Here is a 19220-nt window from a genome sequence, read left to right as displayed (position 1 = left end):
TCTGCCATCCCTATCAGAGATAATAGAGATTGGTATTCCATGTCTGGAGACGACTTCCTTCAAATACAATCGTGCTAACTTCTCCATCTTGTCATCTTCTCTTATTGGTAGGAAGTGTGCTGATTTGGTGAGACGATCAACTATTACCCAAATAGTATCAAAACCACTTGCAGTCCTTGGCAATTTAGTGATGAAATCCATGGTAATGTTTTCCCATTTCCATTCCGGGATTTCGGGTTGTTGAAGTAGACCTGATGGTTTCTGATGCTCAGCTTTGACCTTAGAACACGTCAAACATTCTCCTACGTATTTAGCAACATCGGCTTTCATACCCGGCCACCAAAAATGTTTCTTGAGATCCTTGTACATCTTCCCCGTTCCAGGATGTATTGAGTATCTGGTTTTATGAGCTTCTCTAAGTACCATTTCTCTCATATCTCCAAATTTTGGTACCCAAATCCTTTCAGCCCTATACCGGGTTCCGTCTTCCCGAATATTAAGATGCTTCTCCGATCCTTTGGGTATTTCATCCTTTAAATTTCCCTCTTTTAAAACTCCTTGTTGCGCCTCCTTTATTTGAGTAGTAAGGTTATTATGAATCATTATATTCATAGATTTTACTCGAATGGGTTCTCTGTCCTTCCTGCTCAAGGCATCGGCTACCACATTTGCCTTCCCCGGGTGGTAACGAATCTCAAAGTCGTAATCATTCAACAATTCAATCCACCTACGCTGCCTCATATTCAGTTGTTTCTGATTAAATATGTGTTGAAGACTTTTGTGGTAGGTATATATAATACTTTTGACCCCATATAAGTAGTGCCTCCAAGTCTTTAATGCAAAAACAACCGCGCCTAATTCCAAATCATGCGTCGTATAATTTTGTTCGTGAATCTTCAATTGTCTAGACGCATAAGCAATCACCTTCGTTCGTTGCATTAATACACAACCAAGACCTTGCTTTGATGCGTCACAATAAATCACAAAATCATCATTCCCTTCAGGCAATGACAATATAGGTGCCGTAGTTAGCTTTTTCTTCAATAACTGAAACGCTTTCTCTTGTTCATCATTCCATTCAAATTTCTTCCCTTTATGCGTTAATGCAGTCAAGGGTTTTGCTATTCTGGAAAAGTCTTGGATGAACCTTCTGTAGTAACCAGCTAGTCCTAAAAACTGGCGTATGTGTTTCGGAGTTTTCGGGGTTTCCCACTTTTCAACAGTTTCTATCTTTGCCGGATCCACCTTAATACCTTCTTTGTTCACTATGTGACCGAGGAATTGAACTTCTTCCAACCAAAATGCACACTTTGAAAACTTAGCGTACAATTCTTCCTTCCTCAATACTTCTAACACCTTTCTCAATTGTTCACCGTGTTCTTGGTCATTCTTTGAGTTAATAAGTATGTCATCAATGAAAACAATGACAAACTTGTCAAGGTATGGTCCACACACTCGGTTCATAAGGTCCATGAACACAGCTGGTGCATTAGTTAAACCAAACGGCATGACCATAAACTCGTAATGACCGTAACGTGTTCTGAAAGCAGTCTTTGGAATATCATCTTCTTTCACCCGCATTTGATGATACCCGAAACGTAAGTCAATCTTTGAATAAACAGACGAGCCTTGTAGTTGATCAAATAAGTCATCGATTCTCGGTAGTGGGTAGCGGTTTTTGATGGTAAGTTTGTTCAACTCTCGGTAGTCGATACACAACCTGAATGTACCATCTTTCTTCTTGACAAACAAAACAGGAGCTCCCCACGGTGATGTGCTTGGTCGAATGAAACCACGCTCTAAAAGTTCTTGTAATTGGCTTTGTAGTTCTTTCATCTCGCTGGGTGCGAGTCTGTAAGGAGCACGAGCTATTGGTGCAGCTCCTGGTACAAGATCTATTTGAAATTCAACGGATCGATGTGGGGGTAATCCCGGTAATTCTTTCGGAAATACATCAGGAAATTCTTTTGCAACGGGAACATCATTGATGCTCTTTTCTTCAGTTTGTACTTTCTCGACGTGTGCTAGAACAGCATAGCAACCTTTTCTTATTAGTTTTTGTGCCTTCAAATTACTAATAAGATGTAGCTTCGTGTTGCCCTTTTCTCCGTACACCATTAAGGGTTTTCCTTTTTCTCGTATAATGCGAATTGCATTTTTGTAACAAACGATTTCTGCTTTCACTTCTTTCAACCAGTCCATACCGATTATCACATCAAAACTTCCTAACTCTACTGGTATCAAATCAATCTTAAATGTTTCGCTAACCAGTTTAATTTCTCGATTCCGACATATATTATCTGCTGAAATTAATTTACCATTTGCTAATTCGAGTAAAAATTTACTATCCAAAGGCGTCAATGGACAACTTAATTTAGCACAAAAATCTCTACTCATATAGCTTCTATCCGCACCCGAATCAAATAAAACGTAAGCAGATTTATTGTCAATAAGAAACGTACCCGTAACAAGCTCCGGGTCTTCCTGTGCCTCTGCCGCATTAATATTGAAAACTCTTCCGTGACCTTGTCCATTCGTGTTCTCCTGGTTCGGGCAATTTCTAATAATGTGGCCCGGTTTTCCACATTTATAGCAAACTACATTGGCATAACTTGCTCCGACACTACTTACTCCGCCATTACTCGTTCCGACACCATTCGTTCCTTTCGTTCTATTAACCCCTGGTCCGTAGACCTCACACTTCGCCGCGCTATGACCATTTCTTTTACACTTGTTGCAAAATTTGGTGCAGAACCCCGAGTGATACTTTTCACACCTTTGGCATAGCTGCTTCTGATTGTTGTTGTTGTTGCGGTTATTATTGTTGTTGGGATGGTTGTTGTAGTTGTTGTTGTTGTTGTTGTTGTTGGGCCGTTTGTTGTAGTTGCGATTGATGTTGCGATTGTTGGGATAATTGTTGCGATTATTGTTGTAATTGCTGTTGTTGTTGTATTGGTGATTCTTATCACCGTTTTCCTCCCACTTTCTTTTGACTTGCTTCACATTGGCCTCTTCAGCAGTCTGTTCTTTAATTCTTTCTTCAATCTGGTTCACGAGTTTGTGAGCCATTCTACATGCCTGTTGTATGGAGGCGGGCTCGTGTGAACTTATATCTTCTTGGATTCTTTCCGGTAATCCTTTCACAAATGCGTCGATCTTCTCTTCCTCATCTTCGAATGCTCCCGGACACAATAGGCACAATTCTGTGAATCGTCTTTCGTACGTGGTAATATCAAATCCTTGGGTTCGTAACCCTCTAAGTTCTGTCTTGAGCTTATTGACCTCAGTTCTCGGACGGTACTTCTCGTTCATCAAGTGCTTGAATGCTGACCACGGTAGTGCGTACGCATCGTCTTGTCCCACTTGCTCTAGATAGGTATTCCACCATGTTAACGCAGAACCTGTGAAGGTATGCGTAGCGTACTTCACTTTGTCCTCTTCAGTACACTTACTTATGGCAAACACCGATTCGACCTTCTCGGTCCACCATTTCAATCCGATCGGTCCTTCGGTTCCATCAAATTCCAAAGGTTTACAGGCAGTGAATTCTTTGTAGGTGCATCCTACACGATTTCCTGTACTGCTAGATCCAAGGTTATTGTTGGTATGTAGCGCAGCCTGTACTGCGGCTATGTTTGAAGCTAGAAAAGTACGGAATTCCTCTTCATTCATATTCACGGTATGTCGAGTAGTCGGTGCCATTTCCTTCAAAAATAGTCAAATGGAATAAGTTAATCATACAGAATATTAAGAGTAGTTAATAGTATTTCGTAGCATAATATGAACTCATTTATAAAAGCTTTTTCTTCATATTAGCATTTTATAAGTTTAAATTCGGGTAGTACTTACCCGTTAAGTTCATACTTAGTAGCTAATATACAATTCAACTACTTCAATTCTATATGAAAAACTGATTATAATAATATTTCGCGTTCAAACTTTTACACAATATTTTACAAACTTACAATACCGCTTATTTTACATAAAGCATGAAATATAGCACACAATAACTTTGATACAAGATAGTTGTGAAGATAATTCTAGCTAGTACACAAGTCGTTTAGCAAAGGCAATAAAGACACGTAATTCATACGTCCAGAAACAAGTCATGCATTCTGGTTTTACTAGGACCACTTCCCATCCTTGGTCTTGTGCAAATGGCCGTTGATAAGACAGCGTGTTGTAACGTCGTCAAAGGGACGAGGGTTACGTAATGTCCAACAGTCCCGTAATAATCTAAAAACCTCATTTCTTACCCCAATTACCGACTCTGTCACTTGTGGAAACGTTTTGTTTAATAGTTGTAGCCCGATGTTCTTGTTCTCACTTTGGTGAGAAGCGAACATTACTAATCCGTAAGCATAACATGCTTCTTTATGTTGCATGTTAGCCGCTTTTTCTAAATCACGAAGTCCAATATTCGGATATATTGAGTCAAAATAATTTCTTAACCCGTTGCGTAAAATAGCATTTGGGTTCCTCGCAATATATGCGTCAAAGTAAACACATCGTAACTTATGGGTTTCCCAATGTGATATCCCCCATCTTTCAAACGAAAGTCTCTTATAAACCAAGACATTCTTGGAACGTTCTTCGAATGTCTTACAAACTGATCTCGCCTTAAATAGTTGTGCCGAGGAATTCTGGCCGACTCTAGACAAGATTTCATCAATCATGTCTCCGGGTAGGTCTCTTAAAATATTGGGTTGTCTATCCATTTTGTGTTTTTATACTGTAAAATAGACAAGAGTTAGATTCATAAAAAAAAAATATACTTATTAATACAAGCAATTTTTACATATATCATAAAGCATAAGCACACTATATTACATATATTACACCACACGAATACAACTATCTTATTCCGACTCGCTTGTTTCTTCTTCTTCGGTTTTGGTTCGTTTTGCCAAGTTTCTAGGGATATATGATGTTCCCCTAATACGAGCCGTCGTGATCCACATTGGTTTAGAAAAACCTGGTGGTTTAGAGGTTCCCGGGTCATTGTTACAACTTAAGGACTTCGGGGGTTGACGATACATATAAAGTTCATCGGGGTTGGAATTAGATTTCTCTATTTTTATGCCCTTTCCCTTATTATTTTCTTTTGCCTTTTTAAATTCGGTTGGGGTAATTTCTATAACATCATCGGAATTCTCGTCGGAATCCGATTCATCGGAGAATTGGTAATCCTCCCAATATTTTGCTTCCTTGGCGGAAACACCATTGACCATAATTAACCTTAGTCGGTTGGTTGAGGATTTTCTTTTACTTAACCGTTTTATTATTTCCCCCACCGGTTCTATTTCTTCATCCGGTTCCGATTCTTCTTCCGGTTCCGATTCTTCTTCCGGTTCCGACTCTTCTTCCGGTTCCTCTTCGGGAACTTGTGAATCAATCCACGAATCATTCCAATTTACATTTGACTCTTCATTATTATTAGGTGAGTCAATGGAACTTGTTCTAGAGGTAGACATCTATCACATACTATCAAACGCGTTAAGAGATTAATATATCACATAATATTCACATGTTAAAAATATATAGTTTCCAACAAAATTTATTAAGCAATCATTTTTCAAATAAACACGGTCGAAGTCCAGACTCACTAATGCATCCTAACAAACTCGATAAGACACACTAATGCAAAATTCTGGTTCTCTAAGACCAACGCTCTGATACCAACTGAAATGTCCCGTTCTTATTGATTAAAAACGTTCCATATTAATTGATTTCGTTGCGAGGTTTTGACCTCTATATGAGACGTTTTTCAAAGACTGCATTCATTTTAAAACAAACCATAACCTTTATTTCATCAATAAAGGTTTAAAAAGCTTTACGTAGATTATCAAATAATGATAATCTAAAATATCCTGTTTACACACGACCATTACATAATGGTTTACAATACAAATATGTTACAACAAAATAAGTTTCTTGAATGCAGTTTTTACACAATATCATACAAGCATGGACTCCAAATCTCGTCCTTATTTAAGTATGCGATAGCGGAAGCTCTTAATAATCACCTGAGAATAAACATGCTTAAAACGTCAACAAAAATGTTGGTGAGTTATAGGTTTAACCTATATATATCAAATCATAATAATAGACCACAAGATTTCATATTTCAATACACATCCCATATATAGATATAAAAATCATTCATATGGTGAACACCTGGTAACCGACATTAACAAGATGCATATATAAGAATATCCCCATCATTCCGGGACACCCTTCGGATATGATATAAATTTCGAAGTACTAAAGCATCCGGTACTTTGGATGGGGTTTGTTAAGCCCAATAGATCTATCTTTAGAGTTCGCGTCAATTAGGGTGTCTGTTCCCTAATTCTTAGATTACCAGACTAAAAGGGGGCATATTCAGTTTCGATCATTCAACCATAGAACGTAATTTTAATTACTTGTGTCTATTTCGTAAAACAGTTATAAAAGTTGCGCATGTATTCTCAGCCCAAAAATATAAAGGGTAAAAAGCGAATGAAACTCACTTTCACAGATTTTTACTTCGTCGGGAAGTAAGACTTGGCCACTGGTTGATTCACGAAACTATAACAATATATACATATATATCAAAGTATGTTCCAAATATATTTACAACACTTTTAATATATTTTGATGTTTTAAGTTTATTAAGTCAGCTGTCCTCGTTAGTAACCTACAACTAGTTGTCCACAGTTAGATGTACAGAAATAAATCGATAAATATTATCTTGAATCAATCCACGACCCAGTGTATACATATCTCAGTATTGATCACAACTCAAACTATATATATTTTTGGAATCAACCTCAACCCTGTATAGCTAACTCCAACATTCACATATAGAGTGTCTATGGTTGTTCCGAAATATATATAGATGTGTCGACATGATAGGTCGAAACATTGTATACGTGTCTATGGTATCTCAAGATTACATAATATACAATATACAAGTTGATTAAGTTATGGTTGGAATAGATTTGTTACCAATTTTCACGTAGCTAAAATGAGAAAAATTATCCAATCTTGTTTTACCCATAACTTCTTCATTTTAATTCCGTTTTGAGTGAATCAAATTGCTATGGTTTCATATTGAACTCTATTTTATGAATCTAAACAGAAAAAGTATAGGTTTATAGTCAGAAAAATAAGTTACAAGTCGTTTTTGTAAAGGTAGTCATTTCAGTCGAAAGAACGACGTCTAGATGACCATTTTAGAAAACATACTTCCACTTTGAGTTTAACCATAATTTTTGGATATAGTTTCATGTTCATAATAAAAATCATTTTCTCAGAATAACAACTTTTAAATCAAATTTTATCATAGTTTTTAATTAACTAACCCAAAACAGCCCGCGGTGTTACTACGACGGCGTAAATCCGGTTTTACGGTGTTTTTCGTGTTTCCAGGTTTTAAATCATTAAGTTAGCATATCATATAGATATAGAACATGTGCTTAGTTGATTTTAAGAGTCAAGTTAGAAGGATTAACTTTTGTTTGCGAACAAGTTTAGAATTAACTAAACTATGTTCTAGTGATTACAAGTTTAAACCTTCGAATAAGATAGCTTTATATGTATGAATTGAATGATGTTATGAACATCATTACTACCTTAAGTTCCTTGGATAAACCTACTGGAAAATAGAAAAATGGATCTAGCTTCAACGGATCCTTGGATGGCTCGAAGTTCTTGAAGCAGAATCATGACACGAAAACATGTTCAAGTAAGATCATCACTTGAAATAAGATTGTTATAGTTATAGAAATTGAACCAAAGTTTGAATATGATTATTACCTTGTATTAGAATGATAACCTACTGTAAGAAACAAAGATTTCTTGAGGTTGGATGATCACCTTACAAGATTGGAAGTGAGCTAGCAAACTTGAAAGTATTCTTGATTTTATGTAACTAGAACTTGTAATATATATGAAGAACACTTAGAACTTGAAGATAGAACTTGAGAGAGATCAATTAGATGAAGAAAATTGAAGAATGAAAGTGTTTGTAGGTGTTTTTGGTCGTTGGTGTATGGATTAGATATAAAGGATATGTAATTTTGTTTTCATGTAAATAAGTCATGAATGATTACTCATATTTTTGTAATTTTATGAGATATTTCATGCTAGTTGCCAAATGATGGTTCCCACATGTGTTAGGTGACTCACATGGGCTGCTAAGAGCTGATCATTGGAGTGTATATACCAATAGTACATACATCTAAAAGCTGTGTATTGTACGAGTACGAATACGGGTGCATACGAGTAGAATTGTTGATGAAACTGAACGAGGATGTAATTGTAAGCATTTTTGTTAAGTAGAAGTATTTTGATAAGTGTCTTGAAGTCTTTCAAAAGTGTATGAATACATATTAAAACACTACATGTATATACATTTTAACTGAGTCGTTAAGTCATCGTTAGTCGTTACATGTAAATGTTGTTTTGAAACCTTTAGGTTAATGATCTTGTTGAATGTTGTTAACCCATTGTTTATTATAACAAATGAGATGTTAAATTGTTATATTATCATAATATTATGATATATAATATATCTCAGTATGATGTATATACAGTTAAATGTCGTTACAACGATAATCGTTACATATATGTCTCGTTTCGAAATCATTAAGTTAGTAATCTTATTTTTACATATGTATTTCATTGTTAATACACTTAATAATATATTTACTTATCATTTAACATAATTAACCAAGTGTATCAATATCTTAATATGATTCATATGTACCTAGTAAGACGTTGTTATAACGATAATCGTTATATATATCGTTTTCGAGTTTCTTAAATTAATAGTCTCATTTTTATGTATATAACTCATTGTTAAAATACCTAATGAGATACATACTTATAATAAAAACATGTTAACTATATATATAACCATATATATGTCATCGTATAGTTTTTACAAGTTTTAACGTTCGTGAATCACCGGTCAACTTGGGTGGTCAATTGTCTATATGAAACATATTTCAATTAATCAAGTCTTAACAAGTTTGATTGCTTAACATGTTGGAAACATTTAATCATGTAAATATCAATCTAAATTAATATATATAAACATGGAAAAGTTCGGGTCACTACAGTACCTACCCGTTAAATAAATTTCGTCCCGAAATTTTAAGCTGTTGAAGGTGTTGATGAATCTTCTGGAAATAGATGCGGGTATTTCTTCTTCATCTGATCTTCATGCTCCCAGGTGAACTCGGGTCCTCTACGAGCATTCCATCGAACCTTAACAATTGGTATCTTGTTTTGCTTAAGTCTTTTAACCTCACGATCCATTATTTCGACGGGTTCTTCGATGAATTGAAGTTTTTCGTTGATTTGGATTTCATCTAAGGGAATAGTGAGATCTTCTTTAGCAAAACATTTCTTCAAATTCGAGACGTGGAAAGTGTTATGTACAGCCGCGAGTTGTTGAGGTAACTCAAGTCGGTAAGCTACTGGTCCGACACGATCAATAATCTTGAATGGTCCAATATACCTTGGATTTAATTTCCCTCGTTTACCAAATCGAACAACGCCTTTCCAAGGTGCAACTTTAAGCATGACCATCTCTCCAATTTCAAATTCTATATCTTTTCTTTTAATGTCAGCATAGCTCTTTTGTCGACTTTGGGCGGTTTTCAACCGTTGTTGAATTTGGATGATCTTCTCGGTAGTTTCTTGTATAATCTCCGGACCCGTAATCTGTCTATCCCCCACTTCACTCCAACAAATCAGAGACCTGCACTTTCTTCCATAAAGTGCTTCAAACGGTGCCATCTCAATGCTTGAATGGTAGCTGTTGTTGTAGGAAAATTCTGCTAACGGTAGATGTCGATCCCAACTGTTTCCGAAATCAATAACACATGCTCGTAGCATGTCTTCAAGCGTTTGTATCGTCCTTTCGCTCTGCCCATCAGTTTGTGGATGATAGGCAGTACTCATGTCTAGACGAGTTCCTAATGCTTGCTGTAATGTCTGCCAGAATCTTGAAATAAATCTGCCATCCCTATCAGAGATAATAGAGATTGGTATTCCATGTCTGGAGACGACTTCCTTCAAATACAATCGTGCTAACTTCTCCATCTTGTCATCTTCTCTTATTGGTAGGAAGTGTGCTGATTTGGTGAGACGATCAACTATTACCCAAATAGTATCAAAACCACTTGCAGTCCTTGGCAATTTAGTGATGAAATCCATGGTAATGTTTTCCCATTTCCATTCCGGGATTTCGGGTTGTTGAAGTAGACCTGATGGTTTCTGATGCTCAGCTTTGACCTTAGAACACGTCAAACATTCTCCTACGTATTTAGCAACATCGGCTTTCATACCCGGCCACCAAAAATGTTTCTTGAGATCCTTGTACATCTTCCCCGTTCCAGGATGTATTGAGTATCTGGTTTTATGAGCTTCTCTAAGTACCATTTCTCTCATATCTCCAAATTTTGGTACCCAAATCCTTTCAGCCCTATACCGGGTTCCGTCTTCCCGAATATTAAGATGCTTCTCCGATCCTTTGGGTATTTCATCCTTTAAATTTCCCTCTTTTAAAACTCCTTGTTGCGCCTCCTTTATTTGAGTAGTAAGGTTATTATGAATCATTATATTCATAGATTTTACTCGAATGGGTTCTCTGTCCTTCCTGCTCAAGGCATCGGCTACCACATTTGCCTTCCCCGGGTGGTAACGAATCTCAAAGTCGTAATCATTCAACAATTCAATCCACCTACGCTGCCTCATATTCAGTTGTTTCTGATTAAATATGTGTTGAAGACTTTTGTGGTAGGTATATATAATACTTTTGACCCCATATAAGTAGTGCCTCCAAGTCTTTAATGCAAAAACAACCGCGCCTAATTCCAAATCATGCGTCGTATAATTTTGTTCGTGAATCTTCAATTGTCTAGACGCATAAGCAATCACCTTCGTTCGTTGCATTAATACACAACCAAGACCTTGCTTTGATGCGTCACAATAAATCACAAAATCATCATTCCCTTCAGGCAATGACAATATAGGTGCCGTAGTTAGCTTTTTCTTCAATAACTGAAACGCTTTCTCTTGTTCATCATTCCATTCAAATTTCTTCCCTTTATGCGTTAATGCAGTCAAGGGTTTTGCTATTCTGGAAAAGTCTTGGATGAACCTTCTGTAGTAACCAGCTAGTCCTAAAAACTGGCGTATGTGTTTCGGAGTTTTCGGGGTTTCCCACTTTTCAACAGTTTCTATCTTTGCCGGATCCACCTTAATACCTTCTTTGTTCACTATGTGACCGAGGAATTGAACTTCTTCCAACCAAAATGCACACTTTGAAAACTTAGCGTACAATTCTTCCTTCCTCAATACTTCTAACACCTTTCTCAATTGTTCACCGTGTTCTTGGTCATTCTTTGAGTAAATAAGTATGTCATCAATGAAAACAATGACAAACTTGTCAAGGTATGGTCCACACACTCAGTTCATAAGGTCCATGAACACAGCTGGTGCATTAGTTAAACCAAACGGCATGACCATAAACTCGTAATGACCGTAACGTGTTCTGAAAGCAGTCTTTGGAATATCATCTTCTTTCACCCGCATTTGATGATACCCGAAACGTAAGTCAATCTTTGAATAAACAGACGAAACGTAAGTCATTGTTAATATACTTAATGATATGTTTACTTATCATAGTATCATGTTAACTATATATATATATCCATATACATGTCATCATATAGTTTTTACAAGTTTTAACGTTCGTGAATCACCGGTCAACTTGGGTGGTCAATTGTCTATATGAAACATATTTCAATTAATCAAGTCTTAACAAGTTTGATTGCTTAACATGTTGGAAACATTTAATCATGTAAATATCAATCTCAATTAATATATATAAACATGGAAAAGTTCGGGTCACTACATTGTGTCCTGATAATTATCAAAACTACATTTAATCCATTAGTTTTCATTACCTAGTAACATGTCAACCGATGATTCAAAGATTTTTCACTCGATCTTTTTTAACTCGTAACCTCTGGAATACGAAGAAAAAAAAAACTATGTTTATCAAAATTTTTACACGTTGCTTATTTGTGCGGTTCTCACGAGATTTGTGGACAAATGAAAGTACCAAAAACTTTTCTGTCACTTATGCGATTTATAAAATCATATATGTATAATTTTAACCTTACTTATTTTGGGTTAGTACATACTAAGTTATACCTTCAAGATATTTAAAAGTCGCTCCTTTATTGAGTTGGTTAACTTAAGTCAAATAGTTTTGTGCAAAATGGTACACGTTGTACATACTTCTAAATTTACTAGGAACTTCGTTCCGTTTATGTTGTCACATCAAATGTTTAAAGGATTTTCAAAACTTCCTTGGTTGATTTTATTAAAGGTTTTCGTATTAGACTACACCATGTATGGATCGCACTTCTTCTCGCCCTCCGTTAGGGATGATGTGATGACCCGGGAATTTCCGACTAAATTTAAACTTAATCTTTATACAAGCTCGACACGATAAGCAAAGTCTATAATGTTGATTTACAAAATTTTGAAACTGTTTACATGAATTCATTTAACCTTTGACCAGTCCCGACGATTCACGAACAATTGTTTGTAAATGAATGTATATATGTAGATATATATGTGTGTATATATATATATATATATATATATATATATATATATATATATATATATATATATATATATATATATATATATGAATTCTATAAAAGTGATTATAAAATATCAAAATGTATAAGCATTAAATATTAAATACCTGATTATAATATCAATATATTTGATTACAAGCTAAAAGATAAGTGTTATTATTTATGATTAATATTAAAAATCAGTGTTATTAATTCTACTAATTTATTATATATAGATAGGAATATGATACATTTAAATTGCTATATTAATATTACTAAATAATACAAATTATTAATTGTTACCATAAATATTATAAGTATCATTTTTTTTTATATTCACTATTTTTATTTATAATTATTAATATAATTATAATGTTGAATATTAATATTATTATTCCTATTATTATTATTATTATTAATATCTTAATTATTAATTGTATTATAATTAATATAATTATATCTAGTTATTATCAATATTGAATATAAATTAAATATATACATATAGAATATAGGATTATATATATATATAATTACATATACAGAGTATAAATATATATATACATATATACTGAATTATACATACAATATGAAAACACTAAATAAAAACACTGAATTAAATCTGTATTATTTTACTAATTTTAATTAAATAAAAACTCTGAATTAAACTTCCACAGAATCAAATTCAGTTTCAAATCACTTTCAATCTGTAGATAATTGATTCTCTAGTACAAATCACGAATTTAGGATCACATAAACAGCCAAATTCTGTTTACAATCCCTTTCACTTTTAATTTTTTATTTATTTATTTATGTACCTGATACATTAATCTGTCGATCAAATTGAAACATAAACAAACGAATTCCAGGTGTATTATACATACACAACCTCACATTATCATTTATCATTCACAAAAACCCTGTATAACTCTTCATTAAGTCGAATTAAAACAGAAAATTCTGAAGAACACACTGTGTGCTCTGCTCGTGAATTTTCTTTTCAAAAAGCTCGAATTTGAATTTTATTTCAAAATGTGTAAATGAGGTTTTGTTAGGAACATTTTGTTTAAACTATCTGTAAAATATCATGTATCAATTCTTCCTAACGAAGCCAAATTTTCGAGTCAAAGTTTCTATTTCAAAAGTCAAAACTGTGTGTTCATCATAAAATTCAGTCTTGTTTTGATGTTTCTGTTCCAATTGAATAAGCAGAAAGATTATAGAGTTGAATTATAACATATTTCATTTAGAACTCGTGGTCTGATATGGTCTTAAACGTTGAATCAATGTTTGAGTTCATGAACCGGGTTATACCACTGTTTTATTTTTTATTTTTTTTTATTTCTGTTCTTCTTGTGTTTAATGATTTAAAAGCAATGATTTAAATTGTTTTGTTTGGTTTAAAAATCCCAAAAACACATTATCCGATTGGCTGTTATGATTCTGGAAATTGATCTGGTCGATATTGAAATCGAAGAAAAAGAAGAAGAAGAGGAAAAAGGGAATAATTGTATCGGGTTATAAAATTAGACTTGTGAATTAAAACAGATAAAGGTTAATAGAGGAGTGGTTAATGGTGTTTGCGTGTGGGCATGAGGTCGCGGGTTCGAGTCCCGGCTTGGGCAAATTATTATCTTTTTGATCTTTTAAGGTAGTAAATCACTTTATTATTATTATTATTATTATTATTATTATTATTATTATTATTATTATTATTATTATTATTATTATTATTATTATTATTATTATTGTAACACCCTAGGCAAATCCCACATCGCCCACGAACATGAGTGATCATGGGATTATAAGATAATACTCACGCTTAAATGACACAACGCGTTTTGGGATCACAGGCTGAGTAGAAGTGCGAGTACATTGTGGTTAAGCGTGCTCGGGCGAGAGCACTACCAGGATGGGTGACCTCCTGGGAAAGTGCTTCTCGTGTGTGGTCGCCAAGAAAAAGCCGTGCGCCTGCGGGCAAAGCGGACAATATTGTGGTCATGTTAAGCTGAGGTGTTACAGAATGGTATCAGAGCCACTCATGTGCCGTTGGGGGTGGTGGGGCAAACCTCATCGAGGACGATGAGTCCCTAAGGGGGGTGAATGTAACACCCTAGGCAAATCCCACATCGCCCACGAACATGAGTGATCATGGGATTATAAGATAATACTCACGCTTAAATGACACAACGCGTTTTGGGATCACAGGCTGAGTAGAAGTGCGAGTACGTTGTGGTTAAGCGTGCTCGGGCGAGAGCACTACCAGGATGGGTGACCTCCTGGGAAAGTGCTTCTCGTGTGTGGTCGCCAAGAAAAAGCCGTGCGCCTGCGGGCAAAGCGGACAATATTGTGGTCATGTTAAGCTGAGGTGTTACAGAATGGTATCAGAGCCCCGTAGCATGATATTGTCCGCTTTGCAGAGATAGGGACGTACCCTTATCTCCCCCGTAGGTTGCTCACGGATTTTTCTTGGCGACCACACACGACGAACACTTTCCCAGGAGGTCACCCATCCTAGTAGTGCTCTCGCCTGAGCACGCTTAACTGCAGAGTTCTCATGGGATCTGCTGCGCTTGTGGTCCCAAAACGCGTCATGCAAGGAAAGGTCTCCACACCCTTATAAGGCATGCTTCGTTCCCCTCTCCAACCGATGTGGGACGGATGTAACACGGATGTTACAATCCTCCCCCCTAATGGGACACAGCGTCCTCGCTGTGCACGTTTGGTCCAGGGCCTGGCTCTGATACCATAAGTAACATCACCATCAGCCCGTAGTATGATATTGTCCGCTTTGGACACAAGCCGATCACCGACGGGCTACCCGCACACGAGTACAACCCCGGATCGCACTTCTACCTCACGGATTTGCTTCTCGGGTAAACACCCTCAAAACGCGTCATGCTAGGAAAGGTCTCCACACCCTTATAAGGCATGCTTCGTTCCCCTCTTCAACTGATGTGGGACGGATGTAACACGGATGTTACAATTATTATTACTATTACTATTATTATTATTGTTATTGTTATTGTTAGTACTAATTATTATTGTTATAATTGTTATTATTACTAAAGTTGTTATAATTACTTAGTATTATTATTATTAAGTATTAGGATTATTATTATTATTATTATTATTATTATTATTATTATTATTATTATTATTATTATTATTATTATTATTATTATTATTATTACCATTATTAGGAACATAATCAAACTTTCGTTATAAACATTATAATTAGTGACAAAATAATGCAACTTATTATTTTTGTAAATATTAGTAATTGTACCATTTTTAGTACTATTATTATTATTATGAATTTTTTTAGGATTATTATTATTGTTATAAAACAATACAGGTTATTATGACTCGCACTAATATTAGTATAAATATCATTTTCGTAATTATTAGTTTTACAATTATTATTATTAACATATGTATCAGTTTTAACAATATCGTTATTTATATTAGTATTATCAAAATTAAGAAAGTTATTATTATTAGAAAATCATTATTATCAAAACTATCATTTTCGTTACAAATAAATATTTTGTACCTAAAATATACTTAATACATATGTTATAATCATATTAATAGTTTATATATCACCTACCAATTATAATAACATTATTTATATAAATAATTATATATAACGAATTAAGAATATTTTCATATAATTTTTCATATAATTTTTCATATAATACTAACCATATATATATATATATATATATATATATATATATATATATATATATATATATATATATATATATATATATATATATATATATATATATATATATATATATATATATATATATTAATATAACGAAATATATAAATATTAAACATTTAAAATATATACACAAACTAAGTACATATAATATATAATTCAAGTTATAATATATAAACTTGTTCGAATACAATTATACATTTTAATATATATACAAATGATATAGGTTCGTGAATCCGAGGCCAACCCTGCATTGTTCAGTTGTTCAATTTCGTCATATGTATTTTTACTACAAAATACATTACTGTGAGTTTCATTTGCTCCCTTTTTAAATGCTTTTGCAATATATATTTTTGGGACTGAGAATACATGCAAATGTTTTAATAACTGTTTTTACAATATTTATATGTGTGAGTTTCATTTGCCTTTTTACCCTTTATATTTTTGGGCTGAGAATACATGCGCAATTTTTATAAATGTTTTACGAAATAGACACAAGTAAATGAAACTACATTATATGGTTGAATGATCGAAATCGAATATGCCCCTTTTTATTAAGTCTGGTAATCTAAGAATTAGGGAACAGACACCCTAATTGACGCGAACTCTAAAGATAGATCTATCGGACCCAACAAGCCCCATCCAAAGTACCGGATGCTTTAGTACTTCGAAATTAATATCATATCCGAAGGAGGATCTCGAAATGATGGGGATATTCTTATATACATATTGTGAATGTCGGTTACTAGGTGTTCAATCCATATGAATGATATTTTTTTTGTCTCTATGCATGGGACGTATGTTTATGAAAAATGGAAATATGAAATCTTGTGGTCTATTAAAATTATGAGATGACTATTTATGTTAAACTAATGAACTCACCAACCTTTTGGTTAACACTTTAAAGCATGTTTATTCTCAGGTATGAAAGAAATCTTCCGCTGTGCATTAGCTTATATTAGAGACATTACTTGAAGTCATTCATGGCATATTTCAAAAGACGTTGCATTCAAGTCGTCGAGTTCAACAAGATTATTATTAAGTCAATTATAGTTGGATATATTATGAAATGGTATGCATGTCTGTCAACTTTCGATGTAATGAAAGATTTTCTTTTCAAAAGCGAATGCAATGTTTGTAAAATGTATCATATAGAGGTCAAGTACCTCGTAATGTAATCAACTGTTGTGAATCGTTTATAATCGATATGGACTTCGTCCAGATGGATTAGGACTGGTCATTTCAGTTGGTATCAGAGCGTGGTCTTAGTGAACCAGGTCTTGCATTAGTGTGCCTAGCTGATAGTCATTAGGATGCTTTAGTAAGTCTGGACTTCGACCGTGTTTGCATGTCAAAAGTTTTGCTTATCATTTTTGTCGGAAATCATCTATTTATCATCCTTAAGAAATTACCTGCTTATCATTCTTAGTCTAGACACATATTACTGCAATGATTGCATGAATAGTGTATAGACAAAATTCGTATCTTAGTGTATCTGCTAATTCATATCTTAGCATATCTGTTACTGTAGACTTTGCCTGACAACTTCCGTAGATTCCTCTGAAACTTATGAGATTTTAGTATTATATATACATATGTAAATTATGTATTGCAGGGTACTAATCTATATCCTATAATCTATTTCTTATCGAAAATCGTTCATCTAATCGTACGAGATGAATCCCTCAACAAGTTCGAGTCCCTCAGATTTCGATAGCTATTCCGATAGTTATTCCGACAGCTATTCCGACATGGATGTTCACCTAAGCTCCGAAAGCAGTGTCACCAGAATGAATCAATCAATCATCCATCCTAATTCATCTGATGAGTTCGTAGTCGACCTAATCAATGGAGACTCGAAAAAGGCGATCCCTTCCACCAACCGAATTCAACTCTTGACAATGAAGCTGAAACGTTTACCGGCGAATCTATCCGAAACACCATTTTCAGCCTCATTTCCAGAGTAATCTACACGATTATATTCTATCCACAATTCTAAACCTTATTCATCCACTTGTTCTAACCGACAATCATCCCGGAGTAATACAAGAAGTCAACGAACTTCGCACTCGAGTAATCAATTTGGAAAATATGGTGCAAAATGTACCAGCTTCAACAACATCACCGGCGCCAACAATACCATCAGTAACAGCACCATTACCATCAACAATCCATGCCTCAGAATCTCATTCTGTACCTCGAGTATAATTATCGTTCTACGAATTGTTCTACATCAGTTATCTTCGTTCGACATGGCGATTATGTAATCTCTAATGTTTTAGAGATTATATATTCTTGTTCCAACGGTAAATCAAATGAGTTTAATATCATATTGACTCATTAAATCCATGATTACATCTGAAGGAAATATATATGTATATATATTTTCATAAAGATTGTAATTAAAAATTCTTGTGTACAAACTGTTAATGGTGAAAATATTTTAACGGGTAGGTAATACCCTAGGAATATTTAGATTTCACATTAATAAGTTACACTGTACATTCTTCGAATCTAATTCAACAGTCGTTTACTATCCTACTTATGTTCACCGATATACAAATCCGTTCACCACAGAATAACCATATTCATACAATTTCATATTTAGATTTTGATTTATCAAAAATCAAGTGGCATAATGAAGGAAACATTTGACAAAATAAAATTTGTTAGAAACAAACAAATTAACAATGAGAAATTTTGTTAAGAATCCACGCTAACTGTTCCTAACTAATTGACCCCAGCTAACTGATTACATTATATTTATCGCAATTTAATTATCGCAATTTACATTCTCGCAAATTTATTTATCGTCAATTAATTTCTGTTATTTATTTTAC

This window comes from Rutidosis leptorrhynchoides, chromosome 3 (genome assembly GCF_046630445.1).
Source record: "Rutidosis leptorrhynchoides isolate AG116_Rl617_1_P2 chromosome 3, CSIRO_AGI_Rlap_v1, whole genome shotgun sequence".
NCBI lineage: Eukaryota > Viridiplantae > Streptophyta > Magnoliopsida > Asterales > Asteraceae > Rutidosis > Rutidosis leptorrhynchoides.
Note: the sequence above shows the minus strand (reverse complement) of the source record.